The sequence below is a fragment of the Theropithecus gelada genome, chromosome 8 (genome assembly GCF_003255815.1).
Source record: "Theropithecus gelada isolate Dixy chromosome 8, Tgel_1.0, whole genome shotgun sequence".
Lineage (NCBI taxonomy): Eukaryota > Metazoa > Chordata > Mammalia > Primates > Cercopithecidae > Theropithecus > Theropithecus gelada.
Window position 1 is genome coordinate 78,791,494 of NC_037676.1, and position 20,175 is coordinate 78,811,668.

Consider the following 20,175-nt stretch of genomic DNA (forward strand, 5'->3'; position numbering starts at 1 on the left):
AACACGATTTTTCTTTCTACAAATAGGCAATGATATCTTGCATGAAAGTATACTTTTTTGCTTTGTTTTCACAATTCATGAACATGCGCATATAGACATACATGCATACATACACAACAGGGACAGACGCAGGCTTAAATTGGTTTGATAATGGCATGGCATTCTCAGTAGTCTGCAACATAGATTACATGCCCAGCTTTATACTCCCAAATTAGTTTCATGGAATTAGTTTTTCCCATACTACTCTTTGTTATAATTTTCATCACTAAATATTCCAGTGGATTATACATTTCACAAGGAGATGGGATCTTATTCAATGTTGTAGCCCACAATGTAGGAAAAAATGTTAATCCCATGGTATTTATAAAAAGAAAATTATATTTAATTTTAAATTTTGTTTATAGACTATTTCTTCTACATGTAAAACCAAGCTTTTTAAAATTTAATTCTTATAAACTCAAGAAGTTCATATAATGTTCTAAATTATATCTCTTCTTTAAAAAATTTCCCTCAGATTTGAGTCTGATTCTTAGAATTTTCAAAATTATATAGGTTTTATTGAAAATATCATTTATTAGTGTAATATGCCAAAAATGTAACTTTTCAAATGGCAAACTGATATATACTTAGAGGCATTAAAATCTCCTATAAATTGATGATAATGATGGGTAATATTTATTGAGTGCTTATACCTGTGCCATTTCACAGGATATTTAACAATCCTCTATTGAGTCATCTATCTCTGTTGTTATAATACCCATTGTATAGAAAAAGAACACTAGGCCCGAGAAAGTTAATTAACGGTCTAGGGTCACACCACCATATCAACTGGAGCTAGAATTCTCTCTCTTTTCACTGACCCCAATGCTTCCATTCTTATGTACTTTGCTCTACAGTTTGCTTAATAATATGTGTGTGCCTTTCTGACATCTCTGTCTCCTCCCTAACATGTACTAGCAAACTGCATTTACTATCTTCCTGTTTTTATGGTTACCTAGAGTTTGTCTCAGTGGTTGTAAATGGTTTTCACATAATCTGCAACTCTGATGAGTAACAGAAAAAGGCAATTTTTAATAAAAGCCTTTTTGAATAAAAGCGAATGCAACAGAAATAATAGAAGCAATTATTGATAAAAGTACAGAAAGTTAGGCACTGAATCCTATCCTGAGGGTAAAAAGCAATAATTTCTCTCAAAGTATCATAAGTTTATACTTGATCTTTAACAATGGTATGTAAATACAACAACCACAACTAAGGAATACGCTCTTGGAAAGAAGGACATCATCAATAATTCCTATTAATGTTACAGAAACATGTAATTCAAAATATAATATTTTCACATGGAATACTTGGATTACACTAAACTTGTGCATCTTTTACAAACCCATTGGTAAAAATCATGCCACTGAGAATGGTGGAGGTCTAGACATTATACCACTGAGACAGAGCCTGAAAATCAGACCTGCCACATCCATCATTCTGACAGCTAGCCTGGATTGTCTAACTCCGGATACATCTACTCTTCTTCAGAACCAAGTAGCCAAAGTCAGTTGACTTTGGTCAAGGACGCTTTCTCCTTATTTCTTAACTAGGAGAGGTGAATGAAGGGCTGTTTCTTCCCCATTGAGACAGAGTATATTTTTACCCCCTTGGATTCAAAGAAAAGAACGTTTTTTGCTATGTGACTTTTAGGAAGCAGCATGACAGTGCTCAAATAGAAGACTGAATCCCATCTCTAGTACTTATCTGCTCTATGAATGTGTGCAAGTGTCTTAAAACCTCTCTATGACTCAATTTCCTTTTCTGTAAAGTGGGGATAATAATAGTACCTACCTCAATGGGGAACTATGTGGATAAATGTGACCATTTTAGTGAAGCACTTATCACCATGCCTGGTACATGGTGAGCACTCAGTGAACATTAACTTTGCTTCCCAACAGTCAGCAATGTCTAAAATGGTAGCTAAAAACATGGTGTGCTTATTTCCCATAGAATTCAGCAGTCTTGCTCTACTGACTTTCATCTGCCAAACTCTTAGTAAATGAACTGCTTCATTTCATGCTGAACATTCCAACTAGGCCCCTTCCCTGTGATCCTCCAAGGAAGGAGAGGATAATGACTAGACACAGAAAGGTATCCTGGTGAAACTAGAGGATATTATGCTAAGTGAAATAAGCCGGGCACAAAGGGACAAGTACTGCATGAGCCCACTTATATAATATATCTAAAGGAGTCAAATTCCTAGAAGCAGAGGGTAGAATGGTGGTTACCAGGGACTAGAGGGAGAGAGAAGTGGGGAGTTGGTTTTTAATGGATGTACTCAGTTATGCAAGAAGAAAAAGCTCTAAAGACCTATTGTACCTCATTGTGTTTATAGCTAATACTGTACTGAACAACTAAACACTTGTTAAGAGGTTGTATTAATCCATTTTCACACTGCCGATAAAGACATACCTGAGACTGAGTAATTTATAAAGTAAAAGAGGTTTAATGGACTCATAGCTCCATGTGGATGGGGAAGCCTAACAATCATGGTGGAAGGTCAAAAGCACTTCTTACCTGGCTAGGCGAGAGAGAATCAGGGAGGGCGAGAGAGAATCAGGGAGCCAAGCAAAAGGGGTTTCCCCTTATAAAATCATCAGATCTCACGAGACTGTTCACTACCACCAGAATAGTACGGGAGAAACCGCCCCCATGATTCAATTATCTCACACTGGGTCCCTCCCACACACACACAAATTATGGGAGCTACATTTCAATATGAGATTTGGGCGGGGACACAGCCAAACCATATCAGAGGTTAAATCTCATGTTAGGTGTTTTCTAACCACAGCAAAAGAAAAAAAATAGAAATAACGAAAAAAAAGGAAGGAAGAAGGAAAAAGGAAATGAAGGAAAAAGGAGCCTGAGCTGGTATCCCTCCAATTCCTGGGCCAAAAGTAGAAGTATGTGCTTCAAATGCTTTCCATTTGTTTTTATTAAATCCGTTTAAAAAATTCTTGAGAGACCCAAAAGATACTTTCAAAACCTACATTAGAGTTAAAAGTTATCTGACACTTTGAGCTAGATTCTCCCAATCTGTCAGCTGCTGTCTGTTAGAGAAATTTTATGCCCTGAAACAGTTGGGGCACACAATAATTCCTAAGTGTGACTTCCAGGAACACCTACTTTACACAATACCAGTATTAAGCATCTAAACTCCTAAGCTTTAAAATACAAGAATAATCCAATCAACACAATGAAGGTTTTAAGGGAGCTGTGATTCCAGTAATTTCAAAGTTATGTCATCTAATTGTATAACATCCTCATCTTTTCCTGAACATTTATTTCTCAGATTAAATGGAAGTATATAAATTGGTATGTGGGATTTGGAAAAATAATTTGTGGTTCTCCTAAATATAAATGGTAACACTATAAGCTATTATTAAAAAAAAAAAAAATTAAAGGGGGCAGCAAAGAATATAGTCACAAGAATTAGAAATGCATAGCAGAATAATTACAAGTTTATGTAATGCATTCTGTCATTTCTCATAATACATGGATGAGACTTCTCATAGAAAAAAGTCTATAAGCACATTTGCTCACAATTTTAGTCCTAAATTTAGTAAGGGAGTGTCTTCACTAGCCTTATAAAGTCAGAGGGAAACAGCTCTACCCTTCAAATAAAGATCACGGTGATTAAACACTTAAAAAGCGAAGAAGTCGGGTAGCTTTAAGTTGACCAATGTAGGTAGTCTTTGATGGTTTATTTTTTTATCCTTGAATACAAATACAAATGTTAAAAAAGACAAATATTTTGAATGTCTTCATATGCAGATTTACTGTGACGTCTCAAAATTTTTAATACTATTGGACCTTTTATTTTTTGATATATTATAAAACATCTTCTAATGTGATATGATTTATTGCTGGAAATTAAACTTTAAGGTATTTCAGAAACATAAATATATAAGGTAAATTAATTTTAACCTAAAAATATTAAATAGAATATTTGCAAATCTAATGTCAGCATAGTTATTAGAATATGTTTAAAAATAGGCATGTACATTTCCATACCTATCAAACACTTAATAAAAGATGACTCCTCAGGACAATTTGCAAACTGGTTTCATCTAGATATATGTTGGTGTAAATCAGGAACTTTCAGTTCACCATTTTTCTAAACAAGTATGCCATAATCTTTGCTAGCTCTGTTTCCATGAGGCCATCATAAATCTACCACACTGTACTGTCTTCTCAGAATGCAGTCAAAGATTCAAGTACTTGAAAGTATAGAGAGCTATACATACAGCAAGTCTATCTTTCTAGTCAGTAATCTCAATCACCTGTGGGACATATTTCATTTTAACAAAATCTTAATAGAAATCCCCTCATCATGTGTAAAAGCTAACCCTTTATTATTATACTTTATTGAAAAAGACCTTTTCTATTACTCTAGACAAATGAAATAGGAATGGACAATCTTTTCAATGTATACACATATGTGGTTTGCATACAGTGTCTACTAAATTAGCCAGGATGGACTATAGTGAACTAAATGCAAACCTTGATTCAAATGGCATAAAACATTTTTCTCGATTTGCCACTGCTGATATTTAATTTGCTTTGATCTAAACCTGCTAACATTATCCAAGTGGATGGAACAACTAAGATTCATTATTATGGATTTACTTTTAATACTGAAGGTGTCTGTTAAAAGAAAAGTAAAATAAACGAATAAAAATACTTAATTTTCAGTCTTCAAACTTAAAATGCTATACTGAAACCAGAAAAAAAAATTAACCTGTTCCTTTTTTGGAATTATACTTTATAGTTTTGTATTTATTGAATGCATTCATAGGCTCCCTTAGGATGTGAAATGTATGGAAATATATGTGCATTACTAAAGAAAGAACTGAATTTATTCTTTCCCCACATCATGCTCTTCTTTGCAGTAGAGGTTTTTAATTCAATACAGAGCTAGAATGAGATGGAGCCAATTTCCTGGTCTATATGTGTGACAAATGCTGAAAGTGGCACAAGATTAACAAATTAGTTGAAGTATAGATCTTAAAAGATTTTTTTCTGTGTCTCTAAATCAAAATTCATACTTTATTTGAAATGAAGCCTTCTTTATAATTCAATAATGAATAAGGATATTTTATTTCTTTGTATTTAAGATGAAAAATGAAATATATGACAACATCCTAGCCACTTTTTAAAGCAAATGTTTTATTTGTAGGAAAGCTTATAAAATTGTATATCTGGAATATGAAATTAGTATAATTATCTAGTATCTTAGATTAATAACTACAATGTATAGTTTGCTAGATCTGTAAAATTACTTTCAAAATAGATAGTTATTCTCAAAATAAAAGCACAAAATGAAAAGCAGAGGTATCATTTATTTAAATCTGTATTTTCATGGTTAAAAATATGCTTAAAAGGAAAAGTCCTAGACAAATATACTTGCTTTTCTAATAACATTTGTTAGCTTGGTTCTAAGTAAAAACTATCAGGCGTGGCTGTTTTACCTAACCTCAGAATCGTGTACTTGATATAATCCAGATATCTAACACCAAACAATAAAAACATCTGCGACAATAAAAGCATGTAACAGTTGTGGAATTGTTTAATTTGGGAGAAATGGCTATGTTTAATAATCACATGTGCATGAATTGATTTCTCCTCTTCGTCAAGAAACTTTTACATTTTGCAAATGATTTTTTTAAAAAATCAACTTAAGATATGAAAAGCTTTATAAAAGATATTCTGAAATACGTGTTTTGGAATTGGCTCACTCATTCCGCTTTAGAACCTTGTCATGGTCCACCTGTTTTGCTTGGGCTTAAATTATATTAAAATAACAGCATTTTAAAGCAAGCACAATCTTACTTGTTGTACCCAAACATGATAACACGCTTAAAATTCAAGAAGAGCTCTATGCAGGTTGTACCTCTCAGTCACCCAATCTCCTTTCACATATCTGTTCATGTTGACAGACTATGTCATAATACATCAACAGAAAGATCAGCACAGAAGAACAAAATTTCATCACCTGACAGCAAGAGGAAAACTGATTTTCAGTATTAAGTGTGTAAAAATATACCATTAACTCACTTCCAATAAGTCTACTAGCTTTTAAAAATAGGGCATCTGCTATAATCACAAATATATGCTAAGGCAATTAGGTTTATGTCTTTGGTGTCACCCTTTGACTGACAGCCTATTTTCATTTACACTTTTATATGATTTTTAACTCTATTTTGGAAGCAACTTAGATAATTTTTAAAAAAATAATTTCTTAATGAGGCATGTAGTTCTATGCATGTAAAAATATACCTACCAAATGTTTTAAAGACAGTCTTTCTTAATCATGAGCAGAAACCTACTGACCATTGAAATAGAAATGGGTATTTAAGCTTCTGATAAAAGTTAGGTATCTTTTATATACAATATCTTGCTCTGTTGTATATGGCTTTCAGTAGAAATTTAACAATATCTGTAATAAATAATGTCTTTTGCAGCCTAGGACATCATCTGTCACTTAGGCTTTAATTTTGCCCCTGTTTGAACACCCTACAACATATGCACTTCTCTTTTGTCTATTATCCTAGAGTTGTGCTATTCCCAAATATTGACATCATCTACTTTTATCAGCATTAACTGCTCTGCAGCTTCCCAGGCTCATGCTCAGCTCTATTTCTTCCTATTGATTATCTTCCTCACTCCAGCAGGTAGCTAGCCAGCGAGGCTGTCCTGAGAAATAGCTTCCAATGACTTTATACGCACAATTTACACGGAATTGTTTAAAGAAGATATTAGCCTCAATACAAATCAGTGAACCTCATTTAGTCAATACTGCACAATTCCGCTGTTGGCACCCTGTCACATGTTCGTCTTCACAGTCAGCTGCCGTACCCAATCTGCACATTAGCCATAGTATTTAGTTTCATATTAAAATGAAGCCAGATTTTTTCACTTTTGCTTTTCTTTTTGAAATCTTTTCAGTATACTTTTTTACATCACCTCACTGAGCCATGTGATAGTAATATATTTTGAAATATAAAAACTTGAGATTAAATGTTTGATTTTTGACAGTGTTCTTAAATATAATAAATTCAAAAGGAAATACTGTTAAGTTAAAATGGAGTGTTTTTCATTAAGTCCAATCAAATGGTAGACAACAAAGGATCTTTTATTTGAGAATATGAAGTGAAAATGAAAACCAGAAAACCTTTACTAAGAAAAGGTCCAGCTAAATTATGTTGGAAGGAGGTCTCCAGATTGAGCCTGGGTGTTTCTTTTACTCAACGTGAATTAAACTAAGATATGCTCTAAAGAAATATCTTACAAAGAAACAAAACTTATGCTTTTTGGAGATGAAAATAAGGTGTAAGAACAGTTGACTTTGAAAATAATTCTAAAGAAAGATCACATATGAAAAAAATTGCCACAGCATCTGATCTTTTCTTATAATCATAACAGGGAAATGTTTAGAGTAAAGTAATGCTAGTCCCTTCTTTCTCTCCTATGGCAATGCTGTAAAATTCTAGAAGGAGTGTTTATATTTCAGAATTGCTCCTCCTTAAACTACTGGTTTATGATAGTTAATGAAATGATATCCAAATGTTGAAAAAGGAAAAATCCAAATGAAAATCTAAATGTGAACTACAATGAATAACTAAGCAATATAATGCTACTCTGAATGTTTGTGCATCTATTACAAAATGAACTGCAATACATTAAAATTCTTCAGTGGTAGTGTAATATATAAGTGAAGGTTTACATATAAAAGCTTTAGCTATCAAAAAAGGATCATTATAAAATATCATCCTAAACGTTTACTTGAAAATATCATTAACATCTTAGAATACATTCTGAAAGTTGTTATTACACCTATTTGCATATTTTTGTAAACCGAAATAGGTAAGAATAAAGCACACCGATCAAAATAGTCTATTTGTTATTAAATGTATCCTCTAGCTTTAGTGGCTGAAGGGCAGAAAGACTTGGGGAACATGAGAAGCAGAGAAAATAGTAATTCTAGTTTTAGAGATTTTAAAGGTCTGTACATATCACATTTTAACTAAAAAGCAACAATTGAACAAAATGACGATTTTAATAAAAAGTGATAGTAATAGCATTTTGAAAGTTAACATACAATAAAAATTATATAATAAATAATTATAAATATCTCAAGATTTTCTTTCTTTTTCTATAAGATGCTAACAGTGATTTTTGTTTGACCTTTGCTTTCTTTTCTTTTCTCTTTAAATAGCTTTAGTTAAGCCCAGGTAGAAAAGACATGCTAAAAGATGGGCAGACTATCTTGACCATACATCTTCTCACACATTTATTGCAAACTGACACTCATACAACCGTGTTTTTACTTTTTTATAATCACAAAGATTCAACAAAGAACAATTCAGGTACCAAGGGAAAATCACACTCCAGGAAAAAGAGAAATGTTGTCACTGCACATTCAAGCTGCATAAATACAGGTATGGCAAAAATAATTGTAATATTTGTGTGATAGCATTCAAAATAAGGCAATGATCTAAATATGAAAGGGTTTAGGTGTAGTTATGTATATGCATTCATGTATAGAAATATTACATGTAATGCACAAATATAAATTCTAGCCGAAGCTAAAATGCACAAACATTATTAGGCTTTTTCAGTTTAAAATATAGTTTGATTAACATGTATCTATATATTAAGAACATTTCTACCAACTATGCTAGTCCATTTATCATGTAATATTCTTATATTAAATAAAGTTGCTTGCTTTATATATTGACAAACATAAGAATGTTCTCAGTAATGAAAATGTAAGCACAAACAATGGACACAAGATAGGTATTTAAAACTAACAGCAAAATAGTTAAAGATTTCAGAGAAATAAAAATGCTAATATTTTCCCCAAAAAAACTTTCCAAATTAACAATAACGCTTTAAGTGTAAGTCAATGTTGATTTCAATTTATGTCAAAACATGAAAATCTCAAATAATAATATTCCATGAAAACTTTTAAAATAAGCTAATTTTCTTTAAATATTTTGTTTTAATTAAATTTCTAAAAGAGAAAATTATTTTTGTTTTCTCAGTCCATTAAGACCTATCTATAGAAGAAAACATGATGCTAAACCTAAAATTGTTATAAACTTTATAAATTTTCATATTTATGATGCATATTAAAGATTAACATTAAAGATCTATAGTGACCACCTGCATAGATTACCAAGACGTTGCCAAAAAAAAAAAAAAAAACATATGTATCATTTCACTGCATTAGTTTTACTAGCAAAGTATTCTGGACAGATTCTAGAAATTTCAAATAAATATCTTTTTCATAAATATTTTGATGTGTATGATCTAGTCATAAAGACTATTTTACCGCCAAAAATTTAAAAGCATATTGAATTCTATGAGATTATCCTTTCTAGAAATGTAAACTTAATGTATCTAAAGTAAATACACACACAGGCACACACATACACACACAGACATTTTGCCAAGAGACATTCTGCTTTGATTGTTAAAGTGAACTGAAAATGAACACATTAAGATGATTATTGCATTGTCATTTATGTAATTATGTAGCTTAAAAATACATAATCATTTCAGTTAGCCCTAATTTTACATATTTAACAATACAAGTATTGTCATTATTAATTTTTATAAAGTGAAAATATTTTAAAATATTAGCTAACACATTTCTATTCAAATTCTAAGACAGTGTTACTTAAAAATATACAATCAAACTAGATAGCTAATTGGATTTATTTCACAATTTTTAATTTGATTTTTCTATATAGAAAAATATGTATAACAAAGTACAATATTAAAGAAATTAATTTTAGCCTTTTTATAGAGTATTTTTAGACATCTATTACCATCTATAGAAAACACAGATATATCATACATGCATATATATGTTTGTGTGTTATGTATGCTATTTATGTATTTTGCACAGAGAAGAAAAACATTGTCATAATCTAGAATAAATAAAGATGTATGTGTATGTCTCTGTGTGTGTGTGTGTGTGTGTGTGTGTGTGTAGAGAGAGAGATGGAGAAAAAAATTGGTACCTTACAAAAAAGTTAAAGGTGGGATATTCACATGTTTGAAAATTAATCTAAGGGTATTATGTTATCATATAAACATTAATAATGATTTATCTCTCTTTCCCTTAGTGTTTGGAGGGTGTGTGTGTGTGTGTGCGCGCTCACTAACAAGAAAGTGGATATTTGAGATGAAGGGAAAAGATAACTGTATGGAGACCTAAAATAAGGCACTTTGGTTAAAATTACTAAATTAAAACTTAAATCTATTGGGGTTTACTTTTCCAAAATATGAAATACTGAACCTATAAAACGGGCATTAGAATTACACTATATTTTGAAGATTTTCTATTGAAAACTTTCCCCACGTAAATGCTTTTATCAATACTACCATATAGAACTATAAAATATTCTTAAGGCATGTATGAAAATATCATGAAATGAACTCAAAAGTTTCATCTTGCATCACAAAGGTGAAGAGTGTTAGTAAAGACAAAATTCCTTATCATTTGATTCTGCTATAACTGTTTCAAGCCTCCTACTGTAATGCTTTTTACGTATATCATTTGTTGGTCTTCCAAATTTGTCCTTTTCTCAATATTCTAGGGCTGAAAAAAATAATACAACACTACCTGTCAAGAATTTACGTAGCTACCTAAGAGTTAATATCTTGGCCATCTTTAAGACTATGCATTTAGTTATAGACTCAGTAATGTCAGTGTTACAGCATTCAAGTGATGCTATTAAAGGACACCTTATTAATAAGTGGGCATCTTGCTACGACCTGACTACTTAGATTTCTGAAGCCATATACACACACACACATATGCACACACATATTTGTATAAAAACCACCTTATGTAAACTCTTCATCCCCATGAGGGTAGCAATAGTGTTTGTTGTCACAAAGTTGACAAAAAGCAGTACACAAAAAGTTGTATGTGATTATCAAGTAGACACATTCATTTCCTAATTCCCAGACAATTAGCAAGGATAAAACTATACCTTCAGACGCCTCGCTTCTAATGCTAAACTAATGACACAACAGAATCAAAATACGTTAGGAGTGGGGGAGGGGAGATTGAGAGCCAAATACCTTTTTTGAGGCTCCACAATGGGTTGAGAGCCTAATTATTTTTAAGTATAATCCAACCAACCTCTTCTCATGCTTAGCTGCACTGAGTGACACTATTTGTGATGCCCAGTGTGCTGAAACTGAGCAGGTTGCTGTCAGTTTAAAAATGACTATAATAAAAGTGACCATGAAGATGGATCTTGTGATTTTGCGTTTCTAATCAGTCATCTGTGAAGAACACTTTTGCTTTGATTCAGCAGACTGGTGACAGCCATGATTGATAGTGCACGAGGATAAAAAAAAGGTTATTAACTGTCTTACTATTAAGCTCAATGTATTACCCCTCTAGGTGCATCTCATACTTTAAGTTAAAGTACTTACTCAGGTAAGGTCAAGAATGAACTCTATGGAGATGGTATCCATCCTGTTGAAAACGAGTGAGGCATCCTTGTATTGATTTTTTTTTTTGTAGCATTTAAGCTATGTTTAATTCTACTGTCTTATTCATTAGTTAAAGGATAGAAATTTCATCCTTCTAACAGCATACATATGGAAAGTACTAAAGGTGTAGAAAATAGCTTTAAATGTAAAGATTTGAATGTAGAGATAACTAGCAACATGTGTGTGGCATATACATGAATCCATATTTAAACAGATGGTCATATATTATACAACCTATGAAGGTACTTTTAATGGTAAACACTAAAATTGATTAATAATTAAAAAATAAGTATCTGTGTTGTAAATGCAAAAAATTGTTTCAATTTTCAATCATCCATAAATGGCAAGTTCATGATAAAGAAAAACTTAAGAAAAATTCAAAGGATGTCTTAAAATACCTGTTTTGGTTTAAATTCTTTAATTTATTAACTTCATCTCAGTTTAATTTTTTAAAATTGGAAATATTAACATAGAAATGAACACTTGAGTGACAGCATTCTTAAATAGCATACTATATACAAACACATACACGGATAGTATTATAGATCCCGAAGTATTTAAAGTTTTCCAGTAACTGAGGATATGCCATTAAAAGAAATAGTAAAACATTAAATGTCACCATATTTCCTATGCTCATTTATTATTACAAAAGCCAAAGTATACTGAAATTTTTTGAACATTTTTTTAAAACTTATTGTTAAAATATTTTAAATTTACAAATGTAGTTTCAGGAGATAAATTAAACCTATGCATTTTAATTTTAAATTACAGTATTATGTTTCTTCATATGTTTTCCACTGTAAACACTAAGCACATGTTAAATGTAATGTGAATTAGCCAAAAATATTTAAGGACATCAATACCTTGGCATTGAGGTAGCCATTTAAACAATAACCAAATCTCAGCTCTATGTGCTTGGCGGTTCCTCACTGAGCAACTCTGCACAGTAGCGCAGAATAAGAAAATGTTACCAGTATGACATTAGAGTTTCAATGCAGGAAAAATTGTATTATGTCCAAAAGTTTTTTCTAGAATATCATGGCCTGTTTCTCCAGTGCCAGTAACTATGCCCATTTTGGGTCTATAATAAATTATATTTTGAAAATATACTGTTTTAATATTGGGACCTATCAACAATGAAATACAGAGAAAGTAAGGAAATGAAGTTCAAGATTTCATTGAATTTTTCTTTATAGCCTGAAACATTGGCTCTCCATCCTACTCTGCTTAATATTGCAATTGCTGCTTTTAAAAGCCTTTCTAGTTCTCTAGCATTTTATGTATGCCAAGTACAATTTAAATACTTACACATTGAAACCCTCTTCATAAAAATGTTAGATCAATATAAAAATTGTTTATTTAATGAATCGTGTTTATGTGGAGTGGACTTAAGTGTAGATTTTATAATTCATATAAGATTTCCTCAATAAGACAAGTTACCTTTGTTATTAAATGAATTTTCCTTTCTGTCCTATACAACTTCAGCAGGCAAACTTGCATTCCAAAATTTAGAAATCATGATGAGATAAGTGACCAAGGGGGTGTTTGGTCAATGATAGCATTCTATATTCTTGTACAAATATTTGTCAAAGGTTTCACAATGAAATTGTAAGTTAAGAAATATGTTGTGTGTTTCTCTAAAATATTGTTTGCTTTTAAAATAAAAAAAGAACGATGCAATTCCAATCTATCTCATGGTAATTTACACAATGCTCTGAAATGTTAGTGAAATGCCCAACTTCCTCCATCTGCCTAATTCAAAATGTCTTAAGGAAAATGAGGAAATACAAAGGCTAGGTAGGCCTTAGAAGAACACACACATTTCCTGGTGTCCTCTGTTTCCTATGGAATCAGGATCTAGAACACACAGTACACGCAACACACATTTTATGAAAGAACAAGGCAAAGACGATTTCAGGTAAAGTTTAGGTAATTTCCTAGGTAGTCAATTACCATTACCATAAATGAAATTAAAGTTGAGCAGACTCCAACAGTGGCAGACAAGAAAATTTTAAAATGCAACATCTTCCTTTATCCTTTTGGAACTCCAGAGCAGCATCTTCCTTTATCCTTTGGTGCTCCAGAACAGAAGGTTGCATTCATGTTCAAACAAATAACAGAACTGGCACACACACACACACACACACACACACACCCCTTGTTTGTGCAAACTCCTTCCATTTAGTTTTGAGCCTATCGTGACCTGTTTTCATAGACTGCTGGGATACAAGGCATCTTTAGTTTACAGTTTCTAAGACTTGGATTCCTTTTAGTTTAAAACTCTCTTCTTCAGTTCCTCCAAGCCTATATGCATCTCTCCTTCTCCTCCCTTTCTCCTCCAGAACCTACTAGGGCACATAAGGTAGGGGTATGGACTGGGTGGTGCACATATGTGTAGCCAGAACGTGGAGATCGGCAGCTGCTGTCCACTCCCAGACTGTGTACCTGAGCGCAGTGGCCACTCTGCTCTTCCGCCCAGCCCACTCCTGCCTGCAGTGTTGCTGCTGTCACGCCAGCCGGTGATTTGATAGGCTTGTCGGGTTGCCATGGTGTTGACTTCTTGCCTCTGAGGAGCTGCCCAATGACTGGAGGTCTGGGATTAAAGCGGGAAGAGGCAGCGGCCACAGCGAATTTCAGCGGCAGCTGCAGCAGCTAGAAACAAGAGGCAAGAGGACGAGGTCTTTAGGTTGCGTCCCCCTCCTGCAGTCAGGGCTGCTAGTGAGCGAAAGAGAAGAAAGGTTGCACGGTTGAAATGGTGACCACTCGAAGTCAGAAGATACAAGCGAGGGCTTTGAGACCCGCTCAGGAACAACTCATGAGCAATCAGCACGCGCTGAGAGGAACCGTCTTCCAGAATTCGTTATTATTGACATTAGACATTACTGGAGTGGGTGGTGGGACTGAGAGTAAAAAGGTGTTAAAAGGGACCTAAGTAGTTGATACATTTCCCCCCACACCCTACCGTTCATTTGGGCAACGAAATAATTTGACAGATGTAAAGGCGAACTTTATATCATGGAAACTGACTTAACTCCAAGAAGCGAAAGTGCAATTAAACAGCAACCGAGAACAAGAAAATAGTTGCCTTGGACGGAGGCTGGTGGGGCGGGGGGTGAGGGGGCGGGGAAGTCAGAGAGTGCATGTGCAATGCACAACCCCAGACGGAAATTGTAAACTAGGAAATGAAAGGGAAAGAAACCGCTTCTGTTATAAATTAGTAGGTAGGTGAAGGTTATGCAAAGAAGAAAAGGGAAAGTAAAGCTGTTAAAAGAATAGAATAAAACCCCTGGGAGTTCCACTCGAAATCCCCCTTTACTCCCCAATCCAAAGGGAGTAGTAGGAGGAGAAAAAAGCGCATTCTGGTGTGATGAGAACTCTCTGGAATGTCTGGAGGAGAGGATAGAAGTGCGAGGGTAAGAAGACCCGGGTGCTAAATAAATCGCAGGAGAGATAAATGGGGGAGGGGCAGGGTAGGAAAGTAATAGTCCGCGATTCACCCAAGGGACTAGGAGATTCAGAGAGATTCCAGCAGAAGGAAAGGAACAGAAGTTCAGGCTCCCAGTGTAAGGAAAGGAGGAAACGACAAGAATCCCTAAGAGAAAAAGAGGAAAAAGGTGTGTGCTGCTGAGGCGGGGCGTGGGAAGACAACCACAGTCAACTGGAAGGAGCCAAAGTCAGGCAGCAATTACTAGGACTTCGGCCAGAGAGGGCAGAAGATTGTGTAGACAGGCGGTCAACCAGAGCAGCGCGGGGCAAGACTCACGAGCGCGAAGCCAGGTGCCGCGCCGTCCGCGCCCCGGCTCCAGGCGACGCAGGGACTTTGCTGGCAATGAGAAGGGCTGCTCGACCAGTCTGCCGGTGTCACGATTCCCCGCGAGTAGCAAGCACACGCCTCACTAACTACTTTACAGCCACTTCCATTGATTTTCTTTAACAAATAAACATAATACCCGTTACAGCAACACTTCCTCTTGCTGCCGCAGCTAGAATGCCATAAGCTCTAATGACTGCATTTCTCCGGACAGCAGTTTTCACATCTCCAAATAAATCGTTTTCCTTCACTTCAGGTTTGGAGAGGCTAGTCCTCGCCCTTCTCTATAATTTGGGAATCACCTTTAAGAATAGGTAGAAGACAAGTCCAGACACTAGTTTGTAAATCTGGTAGGGCTCACTCTTATTTGCATATTAATTTTGCTTATAAGAAGTAACTCAATTTGGGAGGGAACCGCCGGCAAAGAAATCGACTCCTTTACGTCTGCAGGGAAATCAACATTAGTTCGGCAGGCACACCTAAGCTACTGCCCTCGAGTTGTCTCTTCAAATATTCCTTTAAAAATAAAGTATTTATTTTAAAGTAGCCCCCCTTCAAACGCCCGTTTCTGCTGAGGTTCTTCCATACATGTCAAAGGGTTGTTGAATTATTCATTATTGTAATTACTATCATCATTGTCATTATCCCTTTCCATGTGGAAATAATTTTATTATCGTAATTTGATATCTGAAGAATTTCCTGTTAGTCGTTTGATAATCATTTTTTTCTGCTGAAAAGAAAAGTTTTGTTTATAAATGAGATAGAGAAATGTTTTAAATGCTTTGATGTTTGCTATAGATTTCCGTTTATCTAATCGATCGGAATGCCAATAAAATCGATTAAAGGTTTAGTGTTTTACAAACAACCATTTTGTGCTTTTTGATTTTACGTTCAGAATGATTTTAATAAAGCTAATGCTTTCCTTTAACATTCTCCCTTGGAAAAAAAAAAACCTAACTCTTCATCGTTTTTCCTTTTATTATTAGAAATTGCCACTTAAAATTCTCTTAATAGGAAAATAAACAAAAAGTATAAGCAATGGCTGAAATGGTTTAAATTTCATTCTCTTATTGCTCAAGGTATTTAAATAAAGCCCTTTAAAATCTTGGTGAATTATATGCGATCATTCAGTGATTGCGGAATATTAAATTAAACTTAGATAAATCCGCATTGAAGGAGGCAGCACCCAATCCTGAATTTATTTCCCATTTTCTCTAACAGCATCACTGCGCTCCTCTCTTTGCAATGACAATGTGCCAAATCTGGGCATTTTGAAAACATTTTCCATATGCTTTAACAGGGGACTGATAGACAAAGAAGAAAAGGAGATGATCTTTTTGCTCTGAGGTATATTTTCTTTAACCTTTTTCTCTTAGACTTTAATTGATAATCATTTTAAAGGAAAAGTTTGAAAATCATTTAATGCATTTTTTTTTTTTTGCTTTCACCTTTTTCTATCTTGTCATTTATTTCTGAATTGGTGTTTTGTTTATAATTTAATGTAAAGCTACCATTCCTATACCTTGGCAAACCACATTTTCTTTCAAAATCTTTGATTCATTTAGTTTCTGCTAGTTGTCTTAAGTAATTAAAGATAAAAACAATTATACATTTTGTAACTTAGAGCAGATGGGTTGTTTTGTTTTTTGTTTTTTGTTTTTTTGCTGTAGGATTTAATAGTTCTCTTGTATCTAATATTTAGGGACATTACATATAGTGGTGGTGGCTTTTCTTCAGCTGTAAATATCTGCACATTTGTCTGAAAATGTGGGTGTTTAGATGAATGCAATGTCGTTTTAAAATAATTTTATTTGGTGGCCAGAGTTTAGTATACTGTCTATACAGCACTTCATTGACTAGATATAGATGCCTTTAGGTCTAAAATATCACTTTATCTTCTGCTCAATGAAATTAGTTATTCTGTCTCTGTGTGTGTGTCTGTCTGTATCCTCTCTCTCTCTCTCTCTCTCTCTCTCTCTCTCTGTCCTTTCCCATTTGGATCTTGTCTTGGAGCTCTTCGCCAGACAGAATGTAACATTTTCTTTGGATACTCTTGCTGGAAATATCTCCATATATATTTGAGGATTGTGTGATTGTGATCTTGGTTTTTGGTGGTGTGAAAATGTATGTGTGTTGTGGGGAGGAACGTGATAAGGGGTCCTCATTAATTTGCATAAAGGCTGTGGCAGTGCTTATGAAGTTAGTGAACTGCTATTGTTTGGGGAGAGTCCTGTCTGATTTGTTTATAAACACTGGGCTGGTTGCTTAGGGGGAAAAGAGGTCACAGCACTGTCTGAGCTCTGACCTCTGAAAGGCCAGAGGGCATCTGACTTTTCTCTTTCTTCTCCCTTTCCCTCCTCTCCTCCCTTAATTCTTCCTTCCTCAAACCTTCTAGCCCCTCCCTCCTTCTCCCTTCCTTTCTTTACCTGTGTCTAACTCTACATAATGACTCCCCTTCCCCCTAAAAGGTCAGAATCCCCAAGAGAAAAAAAAAAAAAAAAAAGCTAAAACATTTACTCCAAAGTAAAAGCCAAAAGTTGACTTCAATCCAGAAAGAGAGAAATACACATGGATATAGAGGTGCAGAGACAGAAACCCGGGAACAAAAGGGGGACACTGCTATGCTTTTTAAGAAAAAGAAGAAGACCATAGAGGAGATAAGAGTGTAGCTGGAGGAGGGGAGGGATTCAGGGAGGAATTTAACTGCCCACAAATACTACACACATATATACACACTCAAAATGCCTTTCCCTTTTCAATTGGATTTCCACTAGCTCACTCCCTCCATCAAAGAAAGTGTCCATTCTCAATGTTAGGTCATATTTTAAGACCCCCGCTTTTTTGTTAGTTCTTTAAAAATATATACCTCGTTCTGTATAGAAAGCTTGGGATCCCTCATCACACACAGAGCCACACAGACACATACACCCCACTATTTCTTGAATTATTTCACTATAAATATGTGTTTATGACACCTTCCAAAACAAGTTCTGCACTTTTCCATTCATTGTCAACTCCACATCCCTCCCTTGCACAAATACCCCCCAACCCTGTCACTCTCCTCACCCCCCTACACACACAGTGACAAATATTGGTATCAGGCTTAAGTGTGTTTTGGAAAAGGGTTGCTAACTTAAACAAAAATGTTAGTTAACACACCGCCTTTGTTAAATAGCCCCCAGGGGGAGAAGACCCAACAAAAAGAGAAGAGGAGGAGGGGGGCTGAGGATCTGAAGGTGTCTGTGGTGATATAAAGAGTTCCTAACGCTGAAATCTTGTAATACCTCGTTTCAAACTGAGCTCATCTATAGACCCCGGAAGCGCGGTCAAAAGACTGGAAACCTTTTTCCCCTTGGGCTGGAGATGTTCTTGAGCTGCAGGGACACTGGGGAGAGGGAGGAGGGGTATTTATTAGTGAATTGGTGAGGACAGGGTGGGAGAAGGACAGAACAAACAGCTGAAAACTCATTAGACCGATTCTGAAGAGTGTCCTCGGAGTGGATTTGGGAAATAAAATACGCCGAAGAAAAAGGCCAGAAGTGGAAATTACCTTTTGTCTCAATGTTAATTACTCCTTGCCTCCAACACTCAACACCTAACCACCTGGTATTCCTTTTTGGTTCTCCCCTAACGCGGCGCTCAGTGTCAGGGTCCGAGTGCTCTGCAGTGGATAAGGCTGGCCTGGGGTTGCCCTGTAAAGTGTTGAAGAGGCTATAGGGAAAGTTCTTAGTGCGGCAGGGAAACCTCTGCTCCTTTCATTTTGAAATAAAAAGTGACCCAACGTTCCGTGAGGGCGGCGGCGGGTTTGCGCAGAGTTTAGGGACAGTGGAATGGGGGTGGGGCAGGGAGTGGGAGTCAGGGTCAAAGGTGGATGGCAAGGCGTCCGCGGAGACCCAGGAGGAGCAGCTGGGTTTCCTGACGCTGGGAGCCGAGATGTAGGGAGCAAGGGGCTGCGGCACAGCGGCGCAGCCTGGTCCAGCCGCTCGGATCGCGCTCGCGCCCCATAGCGGCCCACGGGCTGGACTCGGGCTCGCCCGCCTCCCCTCGCCCCTGCCAGCGGCGCCGCGCTCCGCGCTCCGCGCCCCCGGGCCCACCCCACGCAGTCCCGCCGCCGCTTCAGCCCAACAGCTCTCCTCACGCTGGCGCGCTCCGAGGCCAAGCCCTGGAGGAAACTCTTGACTCTGCGCTAGAACCTCTCTGCCCCTTCCCTCAGCCCATTAACCCCGACCCTCACCTCCAGCCTCTCTTCTTAGGGAAAAGGTGAAAGAAAACGAGAAAGAGATGGGAACAACAACAACAACCCCCCCCCCCCCCCCCACACACACACACATATACACACACGTTAGGAGGAGAATCCTCGCCAGCAAAAGAAGGGGTTGAGAAAGTGGGCACCCCTTACAAGTCCTCTTTTGTTTTCTTACTTAGAAATCAACCGCCCCCACCATCACACACACACACACACACACACACACACGGATACACACAGTTGTATTTTCCAAGAAAAGACGGGGGAGGTGTAGAGGAGAAATAGCCACCAATTTTTTTGTAATGGTTTTCCTGATTTGACGTTTGCTGTTTTGACATTAATGACATTAATGTTATTGATGTTTCAGGGAGAAAAAGGCAAAAGAAATAAAGAACTTGAAAACGAAATGATCATCATTTCCCTATTCTTCCATGCCAGAAATAGACCTCTTTCTTCACCTGAGCCTGAAACAGACTTATTGTTCTCAGGTGTTTCCTTCATCATATGCATTTACCCGTCTGAAGTCGCAGGAAATGGTTTTTCCATCAGTGAGCTT

General features: G+C 35.8%; 1 long non-coding RNA gene across 1 annotated transcript in view; it reads right to left on the bottom strand.

Annotated features, from left to right (window-relative positions):
* The window catches only part of LOC112630236, a 74,547-nt gene that overhangs the window by 50,059 nt on the left and 4,313 nt on the right, over nucleotides 1–20,175 (bottom strand). Inside the window, exon 2 of the long non-coding RNA XR_003120823.1 lies at nucleotides 14,008–14,214. This is a non-coding gene — a long non-coding RNA (uncharacterized LOC112630236). The remainder of the gene's footprint in view (nucleotides 1–14,007; nucleotides 14,215–20,175) is intronic.